The sequence below is a fragment of the Anastrepha obliqua genome, chromosome 6, assembly GCF_027943255.1.
Source record: "Anastrepha obliqua isolate idAnaObli1 chromosome 6, idAnaObli1_1.0, whole genome shotgun sequence".
Lineage (NCBI taxonomy): Eukaryota > Metazoa > Arthropoda > Insecta > Diptera > Tephritidae > Anastrepha > Anastrepha obliqua.
In genome coordinates this window covers 8372273-8379890 of record NC_072897.1, presented here as the reverse complement: position 1 = coordinate 8379890, position 7618 = coordinate 8372273, and positions in this window count along the sequence as shown.

Genomic DNA, 7618 nt, shown 5'->3' with positions numbered 1-7618 from the left:
AAACTTTTCAATGGAACCCTTAATTGATAAAAATTCGTTTATTTTGCCAATAATAGTTTGATTATTCCTATCGGGTAGGTAAAAAGCCACAGCATGTTTTGAAAATTTGTCAAGAAAAATTATAAAAGAGTGTTTACTATTAACATAAGTATCGACATGAACAATTTTATTAGTAGAAGTAGGAGTCTCGGTTAAATGGAATTTATTTTTAATTGGATTTCTATCATATTTTCCCCCAGAGCATATGTCACAGTTATTTATAATTTCATGTATTTTTATTTTTAATTGAGGATGATAAACCTTGTGCTTCATGCCCTCGTAAGTTACTAATATTCCAGAATGCCCAGTTTCGTACTTATGAAACAGAGATATTTGCTTTCTTAACTCGCTTTCATCCTGGATGTCCTGTGCTAAAAAGCTACATCTTACAAATGATAAATGAGCCCTAATTGGTCCGTCAATTTTTTCTAATAATATGTCTACCAGGTCCCTGTCAACATTTTCTGGTCGGTAGATACCAGGTTTTAATGGGTCAGACAAGTATATATCATTAATATGAAATTTGGAATTTTCAAAAATATTAAATAGTTCTCTTAAATTTCTTACTTTTATTGTCCGGCACACGTTGAAGACTTCTCCGTAGGTCGTCTTTGGGCTGCATTCTTGTTGAATTTTCCCCTTCATTTCCTCCCACGAAGCGCCGCTTTCTAGTTCTCTTACACGCCGGCCAGCATTGCCATGAATCTTCTCATCGGCCACAATTCTCAAACAAAACTGAATAAGGCTTAGATTTGTTCCGCATAACGTAAGATTTGATTCTACAGCATTGATAAAGGCCCTTGCGTTTTGATTTTCTGAAAGGGGCTTCAAGCGTCGAAATTGGTCGATGACATCCTTGGCGGTCATATTAAAATTAAACTCCTGTTGTTGGTGTTGTGTTTGTTGTTGTTGCTGTTGTGTTTGCTGTTGTTGCTGTTGTGTTTGTTGTTGTTGCTGCTGTTGTATTAACCGTTGCTGCTGCAGTTGTAACTCCGCTTCTTGTCTGCGGATGATCTCCAGTAGTTCTTCCACGTCGTGTTGGTTCGCCATTATTAGACCTCTATTTTGGTCAAAAATTTCACTTCGTTGCATTCACTTTATTATTCTTTAAATATTCCTTCGGGAATATTTCCAATGACTGCGCCACTAAAGTATTTTAAGTCTTTGGACTTAAATTGAAACACTAAATTTAATTTTTATTTTCTAATGTATTTTAAGTCTTTGGACTTAAATTGAAACACTTAATTTAATTTTTATTTTTCACGGTTTTATTCTTTAAACAAATTCAACCTTCTTGGTTGCTGTGAATCTACAGACTAACTTTTTACAATTTCCTTAATTCTAATGACACCTGTTTTGCGCTCACTTTATGCAGTACCTTATGCTTATTGAGAGCATAACTGCATTGAGCGAAAAACGTGTCGGTGTAATATTGCATGCTAAGCAAATATTTTGGTGGGAACCTTTATTTGTGAAATCTTAGTATCTTGGCATTTAAATAGTTTGGTGTATGATTCAAATTTCATTAAATGCCAGACAATACTGTCACAACTCAAAAAAGAGAAATAAATAGATAGGGTGGTGGAGTGATGGTACGTAACTCCTCCCCCCTTTGTCAAAAGATTCTCCTGGATCTTATGGTTTTTATTATTATTTTTTATTATTATTTATTATATATATTAATTTTATTATTATTTTTTCTTAAATACAATATCACAATAATTATAACAATGCTTACAAAAAAGAAAGTGCTTATTGCATAAGAAACATTTCTGTGATATTTTAATTCTTTTATTTCTTTAATATTTTCAAAATTTTCCAATACAATTTTTTTGAAGTTAATTTCTTTTTCAAACGTGTTATTTTCGTTGTTTACTGGAATGTAATATTTCTCTTTTACAATTTCTATTTTATTTTGAAGAACGTACTCTTTTATTGTTATTTTACAGTTGTATACAGATATTAAATAATTTTTGTTAAGTGTGATTTTTCGGTCGTCACAATTTTGTAAAACAGTTTCATTTATTGCATTCTTAACAATTAAAGTTTCATCGTCCATAGCTAGGATCTCGAATTTGGTGTTATACTTTAACATACAGTTTTGATAATATACACAGTTTTGAGTTTTTTTCAAATTTTTCAAATCTGTCTCTTCTTCATAAGAATATACGTTATTTGCTATTTCGACAACATGTTCAATATCAGTATTTATTTCCATGAACTCTTTGTTGGGTATTGGCACTATAGCTTTTACATAGGTTTTAATAAAATTTGTTGGTATTTTAATGGCAATAATTAACTTAGATTTTTCGTATTTCATTATACCTAATTTTAGTAATTTTAGCTTATAAAAATCAATATTGTAACATTCTATTTCATTGGCCGTCAATATACTAGGGTGTAAAATCTTATGCCTAGCCGCTGATATGTTATCTTGAATTTGATTAAGCCTATTTTCCAAGTATCTGATTTTTTGCATTTGGTCTAAGTATAGCAAATATCTTACAATTTCACTGTTCCTGGTTTTAATTTCGTTAAAAGCTACCTGGATTCTTTTTCTGTCTTCTTCTATATTATTTTTTAGTGTTTCAATAACGTTGTGATTATTTTCGTCCGTAACTTTTAAATGCTGTAAAATTTCTTGACGGTCATCATCGTCCATTGTGCCAAATAGCCATTTATGAGTTGTCCCGACAATATTTAAAAGTCCTCTTTTTTGTTTAAAATTCACTGGCGAAGGTGTAATTGATTTAACTTTGTCTTTAAGTATTTCTATTTCTTTGAGTAATAAATCCTTATGGAGAATATCTAAATTTTTAATATTGGATCCTATTTGTGAAATTATTATATTTATTTCGGTTAAATCTATTAAATGTATTACGGTAATTGTTTCATTTATTACTTCCACTTCTCTTAATTTAATTTGAGTGTAACCTGTTTCTTCCAATATTTTGTTGACTTGCAATGTCCCTTGAGTACCTGTACCAATATCGCTATCACCAGTACGAATGTTGCCACCTGAAAATTTGTTTGGCCTTTTAATATTGGATGTATGAATATTTTGCAATTTCCTTTTTATAAATTTGGGTTCTTCTTTATGCCTCAAACTTTTGTAATTTTTTATAAATCCTTCCAGTCGATTCTCTGAATAGTTTTCCCGTTTTTGGTTTTGTTTATATATTGTGGTTAACTTTGATCTTTCAATTCGATTTTTTATTAATTTGTGATCAACTTTGTAATTTTGAACTTCTTGTGGAGTAGTTTTTATTGTACTATGGAAAGAATTGTTATAAAATTTTATGGCCTTCTGCATTTGAGTTATAACTGGGAGTTTTTCCTCTAGGTTTAATATTCGAATGCGTTCTGTTAGAGTGTTATTAAGTCTCTCAATATCAGCATTTCCTGTATGACTGTTTGGTTTAGTTACGTGAAACTCAATTCCTTCTCTAGTTAAAAAATCTCTAACATTTTTGGAATTAAACTCATTGTCAAACACAAACTTTTCAATGGAACCCTTAATTGATAAAAATTCGTTTATTTTGCCAATAATAGTTTGATTATTCCTATCGGGTAGGTAAAAAGCCACAGCATGTTTTGAAAATTTGTCAAGAAAAATTATAAAAGAGTGTTTACTATTAACATAAGTATCGACATGAACAATTTTATTAGTAGAAGTAGGAGTCTCGGTTAAATGGAATTTATTTTTAATTGGATTTCTATCATATTTTCCCCCAGAGCATATGTCACAGTTATTTATAATTTCATGTATTTTTATTTTTAATTGAGGATGATAAACCTTGTGCTTCATGCCCTCGTAAGTTACTAATATTCCAGAATGCCCAGTTTCGTACTTATGAAACAGAGATATTTGCTTTCTTAACTCGCTTTCATCCTGGATGTCCTGTGCTAAAAAGCTACATCTTCTGGTCGGTAGATACCAGGTTTTAATGGGTCAGACAAGTATATATCATTAATATGAAATTTGGAATTTTCAAAAATATTAAATAGTTCTCTTAAATTTCTTACTTTTATTGTCCGGCACACGTTGAAGACTTCTCCGTAGGTCGTCTTTGGGCTGCATTCTTGTTGAATTTTCCCCTTCATTTCCGCCCACGAAGCGCCGCTTTCTAGTTCTCTTACACGCCGGCCAGCATTGCCATGAATCTTCTCATCGGCCACAATTCTCAAACAAAACTGAATAAGGCTTAGATTTGTTCCGCATAACGTAAGATTTGATTCTACAGCATTGATAAAGGCCCTTGCGTTTTGATTTTCTGAAAGGGGCTTCAAGCGTCGAAATTGGTCGATGACATCCTTGGCGGTCATATTAAAATTAAACTCCTGTTGTTGGTGTTGTGTTTGTTGTTGTTGCTGTTGTGTTTGCTGTTGTTGCTGTTGTGTTTGTTGTTGTTGCTGCTGTTGTATTAACCGTTGCTGCTGCAGTTGTAACTCCGCTTCTTGTCTGCGGATGATCTCCAGTAGTTCTTCCACGTCGTGTTGGTTCGCCATTATTAGACGTCTATTTTGGTCAAAAATTTCACTTCGTTGCATTCACTTTATTATTCTTTAAATATTCCTTCGGGAATATTTCCAATGACTGCGCCACTAAAGTATTTTAAGTCTTTGGACTTAAATTGAAACACTAAATTTAATTTTTATTTTCTAATGTATTTTAAGTCTTTGGACTTAAATTGAAACACTAAATTTAATTTTTATTTTTCACGGTTTTATTCTTTAAACAAATTCAACCTTCTTGGTTGCTGTGAATCTACAGACTAACTTTTTACAATTTCCTTAATTCTAATGACACCTGTTTTGCGCTCACTTTATGCAGTACCTTATGCTTATTGAGAGCATAACTGCATTGAGCGAAAAACGTGTCGGTGTAATATTGCATGCTAAGCAAATATTTTGGTGGGAACCTTTATTTGTGAAATCTTAGTATCTTGGCATTTAAATAGTTTGGTGTATGATTCAAATTTCATTAAATGCCAGACAATACTGTCACAACTCAAAAAAGAGAAATAAATAGATAGGGTGGTGGAGTGATGGTACGTAACTCCTCCCCCCTTTGTCAAAAGATTCTCCTGGATCTTATGGTTTTTATTATTATTTTTTATTATTATTTATTATATATATTAATTTTATTATTATTTTTTCTTAAATACAATATCACAATAATTATAACAATGCTTACAAAAAAGAAAGTGCTTATTGCATAAGAAACATTTCTGTGATATTTTAATTCTTTTATTTCTTTAATATTTTCAAAATTTTCCAATACAATTTTTTGGAAGTTAATTTCTTTTTCAAACGTGTTATTTTCGTTGTTTACTGGAATGTAATATTTCTCTTTTACAATTTCTATTTTATTTTGAAGAACGTACTCTTTTATTGTTATTTTACAGTTGTATACAGATATTAAATAATTTTTGTTAAGTGTGATTTTTCGGTCGTCACAATTTTGTAAAACAGTTTCATTTATTGCATTCTTAACAATTAAAGTTTCATCGTCCATAGCTAGGATCTCGAATTTGTTGTTATACTTTAACATACAGTTTTGATAATATACACAGTTTTGAGTTTTTTTCAAATTTTTCAAATCTGTCTCTTCTTCATAAGAATATACGTTATTTGCTATTTCGACAACATGTTCAATATCAGTATTTATTTCCATGAACTCTTTGTTGGGTATTGGCACTATAGCTTTTACATAGGTTTTAATAAAATTTGTTGGTATTTTAATGGCAATAATTAACTTAGATTTTTCGTATTTCATTATACCTAATTTTAGTAATTTTAGCTTATAAAAATCAATATTGTAACATTCTATTTCATTGGCCGTCAATATACTAGGGTGTAAAATCTTATGCCTAGCCGCTGATATGTTATCTTGAATTTGATTAAGCCTATTTTCCAAGTATCTGATTTTTTGCATTTGGTCTAAGTATAGCAAACATCTTACAATTTCACTGTTCCTGGTTTTAATTTCGTTAAAAGCTACCTGGATTCTTTTTCTGTCTTCTTCTATATTATTTTTTAGTGTTTCAATAACGTTGTGATTATTTTCGTCCGTAACTTTTAAATGCTGTAAAATTTCTTGACGGTCATCATCGTCCATTGTGCCAAATAGCCATTTATGAGTTGTCCCGACAATATTTAAAAGTCCTCTTTTTTGTTTAAAATTCACTGGCGAAGGTGTAATTGATTTAACTTTGTCTTTAAGTATTTCTATTTCTTTGAGTAATAAATCCTTATGGAGAATATCTAAATTTTTAATATTGGATCCTATTTGTGAAATTATTATATTTATTTCGGTTAAATCTATTAAATGTATTACGGTAATTGTTTCATTTATTACTTCCACTTCTCTTAATTTAATTTGAGTGTAACCTGTTTCTTCCAATATTTTGTTGACTTGCAATGTCCCTTGAGTCCCTGTTACCAATATCGCTATCACCAGTACGAATGTTGCCACCTGAAAATTTGTTTGGCCTTTTAATATTGGATGTATGAATATTTTGCAATTTCCTTTTTATAAATTTGGGTTCTTCTTTATGCCTCAAACTTTTGTAATTTTTTATAAATCCTTCCAGTCGATTCTCTGAATAGTTTTCCCGTTTTTGGTTTTGTTTATATATTGTGGTTAACTTTGATCTTTCAATTCGATTTTTTATTAATTTGTGATCAACTTTGTAATTTTGAACTTCTTGTGGAGTAGTTTTTATTGTACTATGGAAAGAATTGTTATAAAATTTTATGGCCTTCTGCATTTGAGTTATAACTGGGAGTTTTTCCTCTAGGTTTAATATTCGAATGCGTTCTGTTAGAGTGTTATTAAGTCTCTCAATATCAGCATTTCCTGTATGACTGTTTGGTTTAGTTACGTGAAACTCAATTCCTTCTCTAGTTAAAAAATCTCTAACATTTTTGGAATTAAACTCATTGTCAAACACAAACTTTTCAATGGAACCCTTAATTGATAAAAATTCGTTTATTTTGCCAATAATAGTTTGATTATTCCTATCGGGTAGGTAAAAAGCCACAGCATGTTTTGAAAATTTGTCAAGAAAAATTATAAAAGAGTGTTTACTATTAACATAAGTATCGACATGAACAATTTTATTAGTAGAAGTAGGAGTCTCGGTTAAATGGAATTTATTTTTAATTGGATTTCTATCATATTTTCCCCCAGAGCATATGTCACAGTTATTTATAATTTCATGTATTTTTATTTTTAATTGAGGATGATAAACCTTGTGCTTCATGCCCTCGTAAGTTACTAATATTCCAGAATGCCCAGTTTCGTACTTATGAAACAGAGATATTTGCTTTCTTAACTCGCTTTCATCCTGGATGTCCTGTGCTAAAAAGCTACATCTTACAAATGATAAATGAGCCCTAATTGGTCCGTCAATTTTTTCTAATAATATGTCTACCAGGTCCCTGTCAACATTTTCTGGTCGGTAGATACCAGGTTTTAATGGGTCAGACAAGTATATATCATTAATATGAAATTTGGAATTTTCAAAAATATTAAATAGTTCTCTTAAATTTCTTACTTTTATTTTCCGGCACA